At 43.3% G+C, this 17147-nt stretch overlaps 1 protein-coding gene across 5 annotated transcripts in view; it reads left to right on the top strand.

Moving 5' to 3' along the window:
* Nucleotides 1–17147, top strand: part of KCND3 (potassium voltage-gated channel subfamily D member 3) — a 526784-nt gene that overhangs the window by 160322 nt on the left and 349315 nt on the right. For 3 of the 5 annotated variants that reach the window (XM_074370165.1, XM_074370164.1, XM_074370167.1), the window contains exon 3: nucleotides 6321–6681. The exons of the other annotated variants lie outside the window; for them this stretch is intronic. The gene's annotated coding sequence lies outside the window, so the exon portion shown is untranslated. The remainder of the gene's footprint in view (nucleotides 1–6320; nucleotides 6682–17147) is intronic. 5 annotated transcript variants of the gene reach the window in all.

The following is a 17147-nucleotide window of genomic DNA, read 5'->3' as shown; positions in this document are numbered from 1 at the left end:
CAACTAGAGATTTCAGGAAAGCTTTCCTAGAGAAGGTGGTGTCTGAGTTGGGTCTTGAAGAGTGGGGAGGATGTAGACATCCAGGGGTGGCAGGGGAGGCTTTCTAGATGAAAAAATAGAACAAACAGTGTGCAAAAGCAGAAAACACAGAAATATAGTGGTATTGATGAGTGACCCACAACTTAGGTGACCTGCAGGGAAGTTACAGAAGGCAACATGGGGCAGGTGACATTTTGTTCTTTATTTGATACCTACTGGGGTATCAGCAAAGATTCCTGGACCAAGGAATAAAATTAGAGTTAGGAGGGAACACTGGAAAGAACTAACTGCCTGTACGATTTTAAAGTAGGTTGATTTTTCTTATCCGACTAAGAGATCAACAAAACAGAAGGGCAGGAAGAGCTCATGGAAGAAAGATATCCATGTCATTTGAGTGGAAGGGGAAACTCTTGTGGAGAGAGTGGTACCTTCCTTTGGTTTCAAACTGAGACCCTGACTTTATGGACATTAAAGGAGTGAAATGCAAAGTTATGACAGCTACTCTTATCCTTGGACTGAGAGGCCACCAATTCCACAACTGGGCTGTATTAGTTTGCTAGGGCTGCCATTAGAAATACCACAGATTGTGTGGTTTAAACAACAGAAATTTATTTCTCACAGTTCTGGAGGCTGGGAAGTCCAAGATGAAGGTGCCACCTGATTTGGTTCTTGGTGATCTTCCTGGCTTGCAGACAGTGCCTTCTTGCTGTGTCTTGACATGACCATTCCTTGGTGTGTTCACATGAAAAGAGGGATCTCTCTCTCTCTCTCTCTCTCTCTCTCTCTCTCTCTCTCTCTCTCTCTCTCTCTTCTTATAAGCCCACCAATCCTATTAGATTAGGACCCCACTCTTTGACCTCATCTAACTTTAATTACCTTCTAAAAGACCCATCTTTAAATCATGTCACACTGGGGACTAGGGCTTTAACATACAGATTTGGGGTTAGGACCTAACATAGTTAGGTCCATAACATGGGGCAAATCAGTCTCCACTCCTTTAGAATCAAAGACTGCGCAGGCCTCTAATTCAGGGGTTTCTAAGTTGTTTCAAGGAGCATCAGACATGCTAAGGAACACATTCTTGGAGCCTTCCTCAAGGGACAAAGTGCAAGTTGACTCTTCATGTTTTCTGTATTAGGGCTTCACATAAGATTTCCTCCAAAGAAAAGATTATACTGTTAAAAAAAAATACTACAAACCCCCTGAGCTAATTTAATGAGTTAATTTTACCAGAGGAACAGAGGATTCTGAGATTCAGAAAGATGATGAGACTTGCTCACAGTCGCACAACATGGTGGGGACTCATTAGTAGCCAGTGAGCAGAACTGGAATCCTGTGCATGGACTCCTAGCCCAGATTTTGCCCATTATTTCTCTTAGATTCCTCCAGGCCCAGGAGAGGAGCCATGGATGCCCCCACTGTGGGCATGACTAATGGGGGCTCCTCCTGGCATAGAGTGGTCACTTACTGAAGAGCTTGTCCAGCAGGGGAACTAGTGCCTGGGGACTTCAGCAGGACACTGGTCTTCTATCTGTTCTTCCTTCCCCTCTTGGTCTGCCTGCCCAGACATGCATAATGAGATGATGGGAGTTGTGGACTATTAAATAATTTTGGTGTTTTTCTTAAACAAGTGTGCCCAGAAAATTATGCCATAGATGTTACTCTACGTGCTGTCAGCCACTCAGAGGAATCAGAGGAATCTGGAGAGGGGAGAGAGAGATCCTCACTACACAGGGAGAGGTTGATGTGCTGAGGGTTTTCCGATCAGCTCTAATCCTTTAAGGAGCTAAAGACACATAATGAAGACCAAGAACAGAGCTGTTGGGACAAAGGAAGAGCCTGTCTGGGGCTCCTTCTGATTCAGAATGTCAAGACTCGGGGTGCCAAAGTTATTTTTGAGGAAAAAATTAATTTTTTAAAATTTGATTTCCCTTCTGTCTAAAGGAGAGTGTGAGAGAGTGGCAGAGAGCTCCACATCTGATCACCCCTGGTCCCTGAAGTAAGGGCTCCTTGACTTCCCCTCGTCCATGGGGACGTATCAACCCAAGCTTCTCAGTGCTCTTCTGAGATATTGTCCTTCCAGATGGTGAAACGCTTTGCCTTTGGGCCATCTCCCTTTCATTACTCACTCATCATCCTTCAGGTCTCAGCTTGAATGATTTCTCTTCTCTACAGAGAGGCATTTCCTGACCACTCTGCCTCCCTCATTGTTACTCTCAACCTGACACTTTTCCTCTCCTTCCAAGCACTTAACCCAGGGTATAATTATATATTTATATATTTGACCTTTGCCTTTCCCAGACTCTGTAAGTTCCACTCAAGGGCTGTGATAAACACCAGTGTATTATTGGTGCCTGAGAAGTGTCTGGCACATCATCGGTACTCAGTGAATATTTACTGAATGAATCAGTGTGTTTTATTTCCACTAATATAGAAGTTGTGTTTTTTTTTTTCTCACTTTGTTGAGGATCAGTTGCCTGTGTCATTTATGTTACATTCAATCATCTTGGTGGATGTGGATTTTCAGCTTAGAGCCAAGACATGAAGGGGTGTGAGAAATGATTTTAGTCTATAATTGGCCAATGAAAGATCAAATCTTGGAATGGATTTCCTGTGACAAATTCACTCACTTAATCTCTCAGCAAATGTTTATTGATCAAATACTATATTACATGCACTGTAAGAGTGCAAGGGATACAGCATGAATAATGTAGAAATGGTCTCTGTCTTCATAGAGCAGATAGAAAAAAGTCAACAAAAATCAGCGAGCTCTTGAGAGCATAAACAGTATGATGAGCTAGGGTGGAGCAGACTTCATTGAGAGGGGGCCAAAGAACACTGCTCTGTACCAAGACAAGCGGGATAAGAATGTACCAGCTGTGTAAAACACAGGCAGAGGAAGCAACAAATGCCAGAGCCTGAAGGTGGCAATGGCTTAGCTTGGTGGAGGGACATAAAAGAGACAAGAATGGCCAGAGTAGAGTCAGCAATGAGGAGAATGGATGAAGATGAGAATGGTCACAGAGAGCTCTGAAACCATGATAACAAGTTTGGATTTTATTAAAAGAGCAACAGGAGCCATGGGAAGATTTTAAACAGAGGAGTGACATGATTTGGTTTATATTTTTGAAAGGGTGCTGGGTGGAGACTGATTAAAGAAGGACAAGATGGAGCCAAAGAGACAAGTGTGTCCACTGCAATAGTCAGAGAGAGAAGAGATAGGGGCTTGACCTTGGGTGATGGCAGTGGGAATGAAGAGAAGGGGACACTTGAGATTTATTGGAGGTAGAATTGACAAGTTTCAGTGATGGATTGAATGTAGAGTGTGAGGGAGAGGGAGAAATTGAGGATGACTTTAGTATGACAAATGGCCCTTTCCTTGAAGTCATGCATCTTTTCAATTTGCTACTGACTTGACCTACCCTGCTTTCCATCATTATAAACCATTAAGACTTTCACTTTCCCTCCTCAGCATCACTTAGATTCCACATTTAGCATCTTAATTCAGTAATGTACAATCTGTATAGCTCATATCTTGAACTTCACAGCTCATTGGGCCTCTTTAAATGGTCTGCAACACATGTGAATTAAACATGGCGGGCAAACTGAGAGAGACTCTTAAGTGGCGGACACCCCTACTCTTTTAGCCAAGTGTTCTGAGCAGAATCCAGGTCAGGCTTATGACTGCAAGGTACTGCTGATGGCCTGTGTCTCAGCAAGTATTTTCAGGAAAAATGGAGAAAGTGAAGTGTCTCAAGGAGAGAAGAATATGGGGAAATGAAGGCAGGAGAGAGAGACAAAGTCTGAAATATCAGGGACTGGTAATCAAGCATCTTGACCAATTTGTGATAATGGGTTGGATGAAGTGATTGGTGTTTTATAAGTCAGACTACGTATGTGTGTAGACACAGAGCCAAAGGGAAGGGAAAGAGGCAGCTGGGTGGGGAGAAATGAGATGAGGAATGGGAATAACTGCAGCCACTATTTACTGAATTCTTATGTTTGTCTTGCATTGTGCTAAACCCTTTAGGCAATATACACTATTTAACCCTCACAACGCCCCTGTGAAGATTATCTCCATTTTATAGATGAGAAAACTGAGACTTAAGGAAGTTTAGGTAACTTGCTTAGAGGCAATCTGCTACTAACTGACAGAGCAAGGAATGAAACCCAGATTAGTGTGACTGCAAAGCCTGTGTGTTTAACTACACTACACTGCCTTCTTCAAACTGAGAAGGACTAGATGGAAGGCAGAAGTGGGGGCAGGTGGAGAGAGGAAGAAAGAGCCTAAGAGTACAAATGTACTTGATCTTGCAAAAAAGTAGTTGAGTAAAATGAAGGAGAGTCTAACCTGAAGGAAAAAAAAAACAGATTAGTATACGACATGAGAGTGGATCAAATCTTATGAAATTTCAGATGGATACGGTGGGTTAGCAGCCTTTCAGTCTATTTCCCTGCTGGCAGTAGGCTCATAACTTCTGTCTTTTTTGCCATTTCTGCTCCCAGCCGTGAAACTCTCTATCCTGAGATGAGCCAGTAGCCCCTGACACCTCTGACCCACCCTGGGAATGGAGGGGTTGTGGAGAAGAGAAGTGTGGGCATTGATTGCTGAGTGAGGGAAATTCATGCTAGATGAAAGATCCCAAAGGACCAGAGCTGTGCTGTAATTAGCTGATATTTATAACCGGGCACAAAGCTACTCATGTTAGATATTCAGTTTACCTGCTCTTGCTCCACATTTTCAAAGAAATTCCCCTAGCATCACTGTGGCTCCTAGAACCCAGAGCACATTCCAGGAAAAGGCTATTTCACTACTCAAAGAAGGAAGACTAGAAAAAGTGAAGACTCAAAACTTCATCTGTGTTCTGGGTTCACTGCTCTCAGTCTATCAGAAAATATTTACTGAGACCCAACTAGATGGCAATGTGTTGATTAGTCTCTATTAGTCTCTTGTGTGAGCCTTGGTACACTTGCTATTGATGCAATGTCCTGTGCTGGATAGCACAGCCACACACAGTGAACCCGACAGATACAGATCCTGTCGTCATGAGGCTTACGGAGTACTGGGTGGATAAACACTGAATGAAAATTACAGCTGTCAAGGTGTACCACAGTACATAAGAAATATAAGCATTCTGACATTCTGGCATCAGAAGACCTCAGTTTGTGCCGTTAAGTGGCTCTTTGATCATGGATAAGTAATTTTTAATCACAGTGAGCCTCAGTTTCCTCATCTGCAAAATAGAGACCATTCATTCATGCAATAAATGTTCACTGAATAGCTCTGGGAGCACTTTGGCTTGAGTGACAAGAGAAGGCATTGCTGCAGACAGTGTTTGAGCTGAGACTTGACTGATGGGAAGGCATCAGTCACATGGAGGTTGGCGGTGGGGGCAGGTATTCCAGATGGAGGGAATGTGCTTGCAAGGGCTGTGTGATGGGAATGAACGCAACCCTGTCCTCTGCAGCATAAAGGCAGAATGCTGTGAACTGCGGATCCAAGAGTGGTTTATTATTGTTCTGTCCTCAACATGTTAAGATACAGTTATTCTGAATCTCCAGCCCTTTCCTCAAGGAGCTTCCTTTATAATTAGGGAGGGACTCTCTAGGATCTTTAGAGAAGATTTCAAGTTGATGGATAGCAAAGTGCTAAATGGTGGGACTGAGAGAGAATGTGCTGTGAAAGGTGAAGCTGGCAAGGGAGGGAGGTCATCGTGGGAAGAAATAGGTACCCCCTTTGTTACAGAGGTATAATACTCCAAACCGTGACTGCAGTCTGTGCCAGAGATGCCCCAAGCAGTGGGAACCATAAATACAGCCCTGCAACACACAGCTCCAGCCTTCCTGCCCCTGGAGTGGAAAAGCCATGTCGTTGCAATAGTTTGGGCTCCCTGTGGAGCCAGTGGCCTTGGGAAGAGCCCTTGTGGGTGTAGGGAAGCAGAGGCTGAATCCAGAAAGAAGTAGGAGGGAGAAAGAGAAGATTCGAGGGGGCGAGAGAAGCAGCCTGCCATAAATAGGAGGCTCGATTGGTTAGACTCTTGGTTGTCAGAACCCAAATTCTCTCCTGCCTCCTGCCCTCTGCAAAGCCCTCAGGACTATGGATGACGTGGTTCATGGAACTGGCTGTTTAATTCTGGCTTTATTTCAACTCCAAGATTGGATTTTTTTGCTGTAACCTGTGTTAGGGACCATATGGGCATTTCAAACATCTGAGGCCCACATACCAATAAATACAAGTGAAAACAAATCAACTCAAAATATGTTCTCTCTGTCTCTTGCAGGCTGAGCCCCAGGGGTGACAGCTGCAGAGGAGGTGAGGGGTCCCCACACTGCTGCCCAGTTGGCTGGCCCCCAAGCTCCTCCTGCAGTGGCAAGTCTTTGACCACACTGGCACTTCCTTTGAAGGGACCTACTCCACCTGAGGTGGCCTTCTCACCTCTGGAAGGAGGCCAGAAAGCTGCTGTCTATGCCTTGGTATTGAGCACTCTAGTTTTTCTCTGAGATGTGATGAAGAATTTCCCCTCCGGCAGTATGTGGCCCAACTGCCTGGGGAGGAAGAAGCAGGCCCTTCCCATCCTCGGTGAAACGGAACCCTGTGTTGTAGATGCAGTGGCTTCATGAGGAGAGTGGCCTTGTCTCTCAGTGAGTACAGATGTCCCCAGGGCAGGGGAGGGGGCAGACTTGGGTCTGATAGACTGTTAATTCCCAGTAGAGAAAAATCTCAATTCACAGACGAACCAAGGTGGGAGGGAAACTTCCTGACATTAACTGGACACAAAACCAGACAACAAAGGAGAACAGAATCAGCTTTTCCGTGAAACTGGAATTGGAGACCTGTTTATTTATTGGTGCTATTGCCTGAATTCAAGGAGATGGACAAAATGGCCTCTAGGTCAACTCACGGGTGCTTATTGAGCACCTACTGTTTGCCAAGTCTTCTCCATCCTGTCTTTTTTTCCCCTAGAACTGGGCTGTTCCTCTAGAGCAGGATCAGAAACCTACAGCCCTTGGGCAAAATCCAGCCACCTGTTTTTGTCAGTAGAGTTTCACTGGAACAAACCTGTGCCCATATTTCTCATATCCACTTTTACACGACACGTGGTTGAGTAGTGTGACAGAGCTGAAAATACTTGTAATTTTGTCCTTTACAAGAAAAGTTTGCCATCTCTGCATTCAAGACTTGTGTCCTGACAAAGAATTCACAGTGTGGGGGTGGCTGGGGGAGGTGGGTGGGAAGGGAGAAGGGAAGTGATATGTGTTGAATGGGACATTGATGTAGTGATTCAGCTGTAAGCCCTGGAATCACACAGACCTGGGTTCAAGTCCTGGCTCCGTCATTTACTAGCTGTGGGTTTGGGGCAAGTTACTTAGCTTCTGTGTACCTGAGATTCCATGTCTGTGAAATGGCTCTGACAGGAGTGCTTATCTCAGAGGGTGGTGATGAGGGTTGGGGTGACTCATGTAAGCACTGCCTAGTGCATAATATGTGTTCCGTAGAGAGAAACTTATTTTTTATGACTAATCTGATGTTCCAGGCAGTAGGCTAAGCACATCATGTATATTAGCTTGGTTAATCCTGGTGCCGCCCCTATGAGGTAGGTATTATTATTTCCACCTGTCAGGGAGGGATCCGTAGCACAGAACATTGCTTTAAGTCACAGGACTTGTGGGTGGCAAAGTGGCCAATGTGAACCTACATCCTGCAGATCCCTCAGGAGTTAAAATGGTAGAGAAGCTCCAGGAATTGCAGTGGGGGCAGGGGAGGGGCCCAGGAGAGCCAAACCACCCTTCAGAGCTCATGTCAGCCCCTGCCCCAGCTCAGAGAGGAAACCAGATGATGTTTCTGAGCAGGCACAGAGGAGTAGGGCTTCTCAGAGGGCCAAGGCAGGCTGCACCCACCAGGCTGTGGAAGAAATGGGCCTCTGAGTATTTCATTTTGAGAAAGGGAGCAGCAGTGACCCGTGTGTCAGGGAGCTGACAAGGTCTGCTTTGGGACATGGGATGGAATTACATGGTTTCCTCCACCTCCTGTCACCTCACCTTTAATTTCCACCCACGGTCTCTTCATGTCATCCCAGGACTGGACAGAAAGTGCCTGGATTGGGAAGGGGAGGCTAGACCTGAGATGAGGATGGTGTTTAATGGGTACAGTGGATGGAGAGCGAGGGAGGGGTGGGTGGTGAAGCTACCAATTGGTGTCCTGTGGTTAAATCATACATATTTTAAGGCAAACTCCAGAAGCTTTATTCAGTTACCTGGGTCTATTGATGTCACTTGGGCTGGATCAATATATCTTCCTGGAGAATTCAAAGGAGAAAAATCTATGTGGGGCCTGCTCTGTAGGGAGAGCACGTTGGTGGCAGAGTGACAGCTCCGTGAGGAGAGTGCTAAGCACTCACGCGTTGATGTCTATGCCATCCCCCTGGCCCGAGCCTGTGCCTACCAGCAGGTGATGGGAAGGAAGAGTGGGGAGGCTCATAGGTTCACACACCAAATGATCCAGCACTTATTGAGCTCCTATGGCATGTCAGGCTGTGTGCTGGACACTGGAGTTTTAAGACTAACGGGACACCATGACTGTCCTTGAGGGAAGAGCTCTGGGTGTGCTTTGCCGATGGAGTGGCCTCTGAGGGAGACATCAGCTTCCAAGGCTACTGGCAGAGCCAGGGTGTGGAGCTGACGTCTTTGCCAGCTGCCTCCGTGATGCTTTATGGGATGACAAAGGCATAGGTTGTGTCTCCAAAACGAGCTCCCACCCGACCCCTAATTCCCAGGGTACAACACAACACCCAGGCCTAAGGCGGAGTCATCAGGGTTGCTTCGTCTCACATTATTTTTTTCCATCTCCTGTTCCTCAGTTCTCTCTCTCTCTCTCTTTCTCTTTTTTTGCACCCACAAGTAGTAGGGCTTCATTAAGCTAATAAAAAAGGCACTAGGGAAAAAGGATGACAGAAAACCACTTGGGCTTTCCTGAGTGCCACAGGGGGAGCATCGGCTTTGCTTTCCTTCCCCGCGGTCCCAGCTGCCTCTGGTCCTGTGGCGGTGGAAGGGGGAGGGGTGGGGTGGGAGAAGTGGCAGCAACAAGGACGTGGAGGGTGGGTCGAAAATACCCTTACCAAGTAGCTGAGCTGAAGCCCATGCTGCCGGCCCTGAGGCCATCTCCTCACCCCTACATGCCCTCCTTGCTCTTCCACTCACGCCGACTTTTTTTTTCATTAAAAAAATTTTTTTATTGTAGTATAGTTAGTTGACAATGCTGGTTTCAGGTGTAATGCCAACTTCTAATACACTGCAGAAATTACAGTCTGAAAATTGCTGGTTTGCTATGGAAGAAGCGTGCCCACATAGAGCGGTGGGACCTTTATAAAAGGGAATGCCGTAGATTCCTTGACCTGTATGAGGTGCACCCAAACATCATGACAGATCTTTCCTATATCTGGTTTAAGTCCTTTGTGTGGTGTCCAATGCCACAGATCTCTTGGAGAGGAAGAATGGAAGAGATATTTGGGATCATGATCATTTATCTTGCATGGCAACAACTCAGGAGGGCTTCTCCAGCCTGAAAATTTGTTCTGTTCTTAATATGACATAGACTTTGTCCTGCGGTGCCTCACACTTTGTAATGCAACCCATGTCTTGGGTCAATGGGGTATGAAGCAGAGAGAGGTGTGGTCCTAGTCCTGGGACAGCTGGAGGTAGGGAGAGTGTGGATTCAGGGCTGCTATGGAGGCTGTTCCTGCACTTTGATGGCTGAGTACTAAATATATACTTTTCTCTCCAACCTAAGCCTTCTCCTGGGAGAGAGTAACTACTCCCTGGTTTTCAATCTTTGCCTTCCATGTGCTCTTAGAGCACCAGCTATCTGGCATTTGAGCTCTGAGGGAGGCAGTTGCTGGAGTGCTTCTCTGCCCATGGAGGAGCCCACATCCACTGCAGGTCTCTGCTAGCTAGGTTATCAGAACAGGGCTGCACCCAGCATGACACATTAATTAGTTAATGTGTGGAATGTCCAAGACTCAGCCTCCCTTGGTGGGAGAAAGAAGGGAGAGAGACAGGGAATGAGAACACAGGTCAAAGCTATAAATTACTGTGTGCTGTTTAAAGCAGGGTACTTAGGTCCTAGGCATTACACTTAATTTCTCCCCAACATTTTGTTATAGAAAAACCTGAACATACATTAAAATTGAAAGACTTTTACAATGAACAGCTGTATACCCAGTACCCAAGTTCTGTCATTATCATTGCACTATACTTGTCCTAACACATAATCATTGATTTCTTCCTTCTTCTAGCCATCCTTCCAACCATCTCAATTCCCACCCTAGACCACAGACCAAATGAATCAGAAACTCTCGTGGTGGCCTCAACACTCAAACTTTTTGACGCATTTCAAGATAAATTGGAGACAAAGTGGAGGGTACCCTTCCCCTAAATAGTTCATTCGATAAATATTTATTGAGCACTTTCCAGTGCAAAGCACTGTTTTTAATTCTAGGGACACAATCTTTTTCACAGCTGATAGACTCAAGATAGCTATCACTGAGTTGAGAGAGACAGAGAAGGGAGAATGCAAGGAGGGAGAAAGGGAGAGAGAGAGGCATAAGAGCAAGAAAAGCAGGGTTGAAAACTGACCAGAAGCAAGCGAACAGAAGTCCATTAAGTTTTTGAGATGCTTGTACTTTTAAGAGATTCCACAGTGTCTGTCCAGTGGGATTTAGGCATTTGTTACTAGATCAGGGACTGCTGTGTGTCTTTCATTCTTCCTCCTTTTCACTGGGAATGATTACTGCCATTGCATTGTCCTTGTTCTATCACTGTGTATAGCACTGTGTATAGGCTGCTCTCCAGGGTGCTGAGGCCAGAGCCCATCAGTCTCTGCCAAGGACGGACCCATAACAAAGCAACCCTAGCTGTTGTGTAGACACTTGGGACCCCAGGGAAAATTTCAGAAATGACCTTCTTGGGCTTTTCAAAAAAAAAAAAAAACTGCTTTCCAGATTCCATCAATGCAAAGAGGGAAAAAAGAAAGTGTAAGGGAATGAGAGAGTGAGAGCCTGAAAGTGATTTTCATTGTGCTACTCTGCTGCTTCTCACCAAGTCCGGCAAATAGTTAGACCTAAATAAGCAGCATTAGTCACTGAGTGGTGTTCCCTGTAAGTTTAAAGGGTTTAGCTGAATTAATTTTGATATGTAAGTGAAATGCTTTGTGACATTTAGAATGGTGATTTTTAAAGTGTGGCCCCTGGATTAGCAGTATTAACATTCCTGAAAACCAATTATAAATGCAGATTCTCAGCTTCCACCCCAGACCAACTGAATCAGAAACTCTGGAACTGAGCCCGCAAGTCTGTTTGAACAAACCCGCCAGGTGATTTTGGTGCTTGCTAAAGTTAAAAAATTTCTGCATTTAAAACAATGGTTCTCAATGCTGGCTGTACATTAGAATCTCCTGGAGCTTTGTAAAATATTGAGGCTAGGTCCCACTGCCCCTCCCCTCCCACAGGAAAATTGAATCAGAGTTTGTGGGAATGATGTTTAGTCTTTCCTGTGTTTTGAAACTTCCACAAGTGGTTCTAATGTACATCCAGTGTTGAATCACTAGCTTAAAAATTTAGAGAACAGGAATACTATTCAGCCATAAAAACTGACAACATAACACCATTTGCAGCAATGTGGATGTCCCTGGAGAATGTCATTCTAAGTGAAGTAAGCCAGAAAGAGAAAGAAAAATACCACATGAGATCACTTATATGTGGAATCTAAAAAAAAAAAACCAAAAACATAAATACAAAACAGAAACAGGCTCATAGACATAGAATACAAACTTGTGATTGCCAAGGGGGCAAGGGGTGGGAAGGGACAGACTGGGATTTCCAAATGTAGAATAAATAAACAAGATTATATGGTATAGCACAGGGAAATAGATACAAGATCTTGTGGTAGCTCACAGCAAAAACAAAATGTGACAATGAATATATGTATGTTCATATATAACTGAAAAGTTGTGCTCTACACTGAAATTTGACACAACATTGTAAAATGACTATTACTCAATAAAAAAAAGTTAAAAAAATTTAGAGAACACATAGAAATATCCACTGAGTAACAGGAAGATACAGCTGCCAACAATGTGACCTCTGTCTATCAGCTTTGACCTTCTGGGCCCTGAAACCTTCCTGGGGTTCCTTGAAGACTAACTAGACCCACCATAGCTGCATAAGGACATCTCACTGATACGAAGTAGGAGGATACTGAGGATATTTGTACAAAATTGACAAAAGTAAGTGGAGTTTTGTCATATAGATTATAAGGCCTAATTTGTAACATTGTTTAGGCCAACACCATCAGATTACAATTCTGTTGAGGGCATCACATGTTGATTCCTCTCTGATTCTGCCCCCAACCCTGTACCCCTCAATTCCCTGATTCTGGATGGACAGGGAGGCACAGCCATGTGGAGTAGAAGTCATGAAAACAAAAGGTGTTAAAACTTTTCTAAACTATCTGGAGGAGTGAGAATTGGGAGCTCCCAACACATCACTTCTCCACAATTGTAGTGTATAGTTGGATTTCCAGTGGGACAGGATAAAAGGGGGAAAATATATGCTTTGTAAACTGTAAGGCAGTCTAGAAATTTAAGGCAGTATTAAAATGTTTTTCTTCTTGCATTAATAATGATACAAGTGGGCATCCTACAGCAGTGTGTTCTGCTTCTAAAGGCATCTGAATGCTGCATGTTGAGTGAATCATCTTAGCAGCATTTCCACTGAGTTAGAGTAATGGGAGCTGTAGACTCAGTTGAAAGTTTAATATTTAAGACCAGTGTTTCATCTGCTGGTCACTTCTCTGGGTTTTATAAAAGGATCCAGATCTGAGGTCCTATAAAATCCTATTTGATTACATCTATTTAAGGGCACTATAAAATGGTATTTTAGAAGGAATTAGGATAGGTTTGGGCCATTTGGGGGGCAATGCAGCTAAAATGCCTTTCATCTGTCTCACTTGTTTTTCCCTTAAGTCTCAGAGACACTTTTAATCAGTGTTTTAGAAACTGGATGTCATTTAAAGAAGTTGAGATTTCAATCATAGCAGGGGTGGTGCTGGAAAAATTTTTAATACATTTATTTCATTTCACTTTGAACAGATGCCAAAAGGTATTTCTTTTTGCATCTGTTTGAGAGGCACTGAAAACTGCTCCCTTCCAAAGTTGCTTCTAGATCCTCCATGCTATTCCCCTGCATTATTTACCATGATGAGCACTCAAAATAGCATTAGCCTGGCAAATATAGGGCATGGGGCGGGAGCTGGGGTTGGGGAGGTAATTACCCAGCCCATCATGGAAGCTGTGCCTGAGTTAAATAGGAAAGTTGAGCTCCTTCTTCAGGCATCATTCAAATTGGAAGAGATTTCAGATCATTTAATCTTGTAAGCTTTGGATCACTGTAAGCGAGGTTAGAGGTTAGCTTGGCAATATAACCATTTTCTCTGCACTGCTGCAAAATGCAATGGAGGGAAAAGTTGATGGGGTAGCATAGCTCATATCCAAGGCTGGCTCTTGGCAGTATTGTGAAAAAGAGTTCTAACCCTGCCATCGTTGTCTTTGTTCCATGCTTTTTTGTCCCTTTCTGTATTCTTTATCTCAGGGCCAAGACTAGAGTGAGGCAAGCATGGTCCCTAGGGTAAAAAGTTTAAGGAAGCAATCACTCTCAGGTTTGTTTAAGTGCCAACTCTGTACTTACATGAACCTGAGAGTGATTGCCTCTTTAAATTTTGAACCCTGGGCACCATGCTTGCCTCACCCTAGTCCAGGCCCTGCTCCACCCTCTCTGAACACCTAGTGTTTACATACTAGTGTCCATATGTCTTCCCTACTTTATCACCAAGAAAATCATCTGATAAACAAACTCATTCCAGAGTGTTGGTAGCATATTGAGCTACTCATTTTCAGGAATACATGTGTGTCCAAAGAGGATTTCTGGAAAGGCAATGTTTAACTCAAAGAAAGATCTATTTTAACCTTAGTGATCTATCCCTTAAGCATTGGAACATTCCTTGTCTGTATCATCTACTAGGCACTTGGAATATCCTCAGTGAAGTTGTAGGCTCCCTCAGGGTCTTATATTCTTAACATCCTCCACAGCTCCTACTTTGTTTTGCATCAAATAGGAACCACTGATCTACTGATATAACTGAGACCTTACGGATGCAAATTTAGATATCAGTAGGGGATATATTTCAGGGATGGGGTTCCTCCTTGAGCTAAGATATGGATAGGAATAACCACCACACAGAATAGAAAATGAAAGCTATGAAATAAGTGCCATGGGAGGAGGAGGAGACTATCCCTGTACTAAGGAATCAGTGAATGTTTTATGCAGGAAATGGACTTTGCACTTAGTCTTAAAGAATGGGTAAAATTTGACGCTGCAGAGAAGAGAATATAGGCACCTATTGCAGGCAGGTGGAACGGCATAAATACAGGCTTGGAGATGAGAAAACACAGGGTATTCCATAGTGGCTGCACCAGTTTACATTCCCACAGACAGTGTACAAGGGTTACCTTTTCTTCACATTCTTGCCAACACTTTTCTTTTCTTTTTTTAAATAATAACTACCCTGACAATTGTGAGGTGATATATCTCATTGTGGTTTTGATTTGCAATTCCCTGATAATTAGTGATGCACACCTTTTCATATACTTATTGGCCATTTGCATGTCTTCTTTGGAGAAATGTCTATTCGGTTCCTTTGCTCATTAAAAAATTCTGGTTATTTATGGTTTTTGGTTTTGTTTGTGTTTTGCTGTTGAGTTGTAGGAATTCCTTATATATTTTGGAAACTAGCACCTTATCAGATGTATAGTTTGCAAATATTTCCCCCCAGTTTGTAGGTTGCCTTTTCATTTTGTTGATGGTTTCCTTTGTTGTGCGGAAGCTTTTTAGTTTGATATAGTACCGTTTATGTATTTTTGCTTTTGTTACCTGTGCTTTTGGTGTCATATCAAAGAAATCATTGTCAAGACAAGAGGTTCCTCAAAATATTAATAAATAAACTGACCATAAGATCCAGCAATTCCATTGCAAATATATCCAAAGAATTGAAATTGGGATCTTGAAGAGATACCTGCACCTCCATGTTCACTGCAGCACTATTCATAATAGCCAAGACGTTTTAGAAACAATCTAAATGTCCACTGAGAGATGAATGGATAAAAGAAATGTGGTGTATATACATACAGTGGAATATCACTCAGCCTTAAAAAAGAAGGAAACCCTGCCATGTGCAACAACGTTGAATGAACCCTGAGGACATTATGCAAAGTGAAATAAGTCAGACACAGAAGGACAAGTGCTAATGATACCATTTATATGAGGAATCTAAAATAGTCAGACTCATAGAATCAGAGACCGGAATGGTGGTTGCCAGAGGCTGGAGGGAAGGGGAAATGAAGAAGTGTTAGTCTATTAGTCAAAGGGTACCAAGTTTTACTTATGCAAGATGAATAAGCCCTAGAAATATACTGTTCAGCATAGTCCTTACAGTTAGCAATACCGTATTGTATATTTTAAAATTTGCTAGGAGGATAGATCATATAATGTGTTCTTATCACAAAATGCATACAGAAATAAACAGGGTGGGAGAAAGCTTTTGGAGGTGATGGATATTTCTGTAGCATAGATTGTGGTGATGGTTTCGCAGGTGTATACTGATCTCCAAACTCATAACGTTGTGTACATTAAATATGTGCAGTTTATTGTCTGTCAATCATACCTTAAAAAAGTGGGGGTTTTTTTTAATGAAAGCATAGGATATTTATTATGGAACAAGAGATTCAATTGACTAAGGGGAAGGACTCATGGAAGTAGTGGAAGATAAAGTTGAAAAGAAATATTGGGGTCAAATTATGAAGGGCTCTGAATAAAGGCTTTGGATGCCATCTTAAGAACTATGAATTCCAGGTCACAAAGAATGATATAACTGGGTTGAATGTGTTTAATTTGAGGAACATGGAAATGGTCCCATCCACGTATACTATCCCTCCCTTTAGCCCAGTAGAGTTTAATTTGACTTTCCAACAGCTACTAAATCAATTGGAGTAACATGTCCTGGGGATTGGACAGCTCCTGAATATAAACATTTATTCACCCTTTAGTGTAAACTAGTAAAATGGCCACATTCCTTGTAATAACTCATGAAAATCAGACAATTTGGGCTGTATTTATAAAAGGAGGCACTGTCTTTGGAGGGCAGAATTTGAGAGTATTCTCTAATATGGTACTTGGGGCAACAGACTAGGACCATGAAAAGATAACAACACACTACAGGAGGCAGCTGCAGAATAATACATATCAATGATGATAACTAATTTACAATTCACAAATCAACTTCACCTCCTTTATTTCGTTTTATACTCACAGCTGTTCCAAGAGAGGGATGAGACAGTGTTATTTTTATCAGCAAGGACACTGGACATCGCAGAGCTTCATGCCCAAAGGTCACGAGGTCTCTGAAATCCAAGTGTTCTGTTCACCACTCTACAAAGCTCACCTATTTCACATTCTTGCCAAAGCCCAGCCCTTCAGGGATTTAAACCTTTGGTTTTTCTATTAAATGCTATCTAAATGCTATCATGTATTTGAGATTGCCACCCTTGAAGCCATCAACACTGACAGATCTGTGCATGACGAAACAAGGCAGCTCAGCTGGTCCTGGTGTTGACCTTTCCATCTTTGAACTTCTGTTTATGTTTTATTTGTAGGTAGATTTTCAGGCTAAGTGGAGTAGAGAGAAGGGATATGAGTGGTTACAGAGGCTGAAAGAGTTTTATTATTTTTATCAAAATGCAGAATATTTAATATTACATTTGTTGCTTTGGCATGTTGCTGGCACTTGGAGGGAGAGAACGTGGAGTCAAACCATTGCTAGAGTCCTGATTGTGCAGTTACTAATACTGCATGACTGATAGGCTCATTACCCCCAAACTCAGAGCAGCTCATTTTCTGTTGAGTCTCCGCATGGCTCTTCTCGCCATGGAGACCTCAGCTTCCTGACACTGGAGGCTGGAGCTAGAAACAGATGCTTGTGGATCTCACTGCAGCCCCAAGGGG

The sequence above is a fragment of the Camelus bactrianus genome, chromosome 9, assembly GCF_048773025.1.
Source record: "Camelus bactrianus isolate YW-2024 breed Bactrian camel chromosome 9, ASM4877302v1, whole genome shotgun sequence".
In the NCBI taxonomy this organism is placed as follows: domain Eukaryota; kingdom Metazoa; phylum Chordata; class Mammalia; order Artiodactyla; family Camelidae; genus Camelus; species Camelus bactrianus.
Note: the sequence above shows the minus strand (reverse complement) of the source record. Positions and strands in the feature narration are given on the sequence as shown.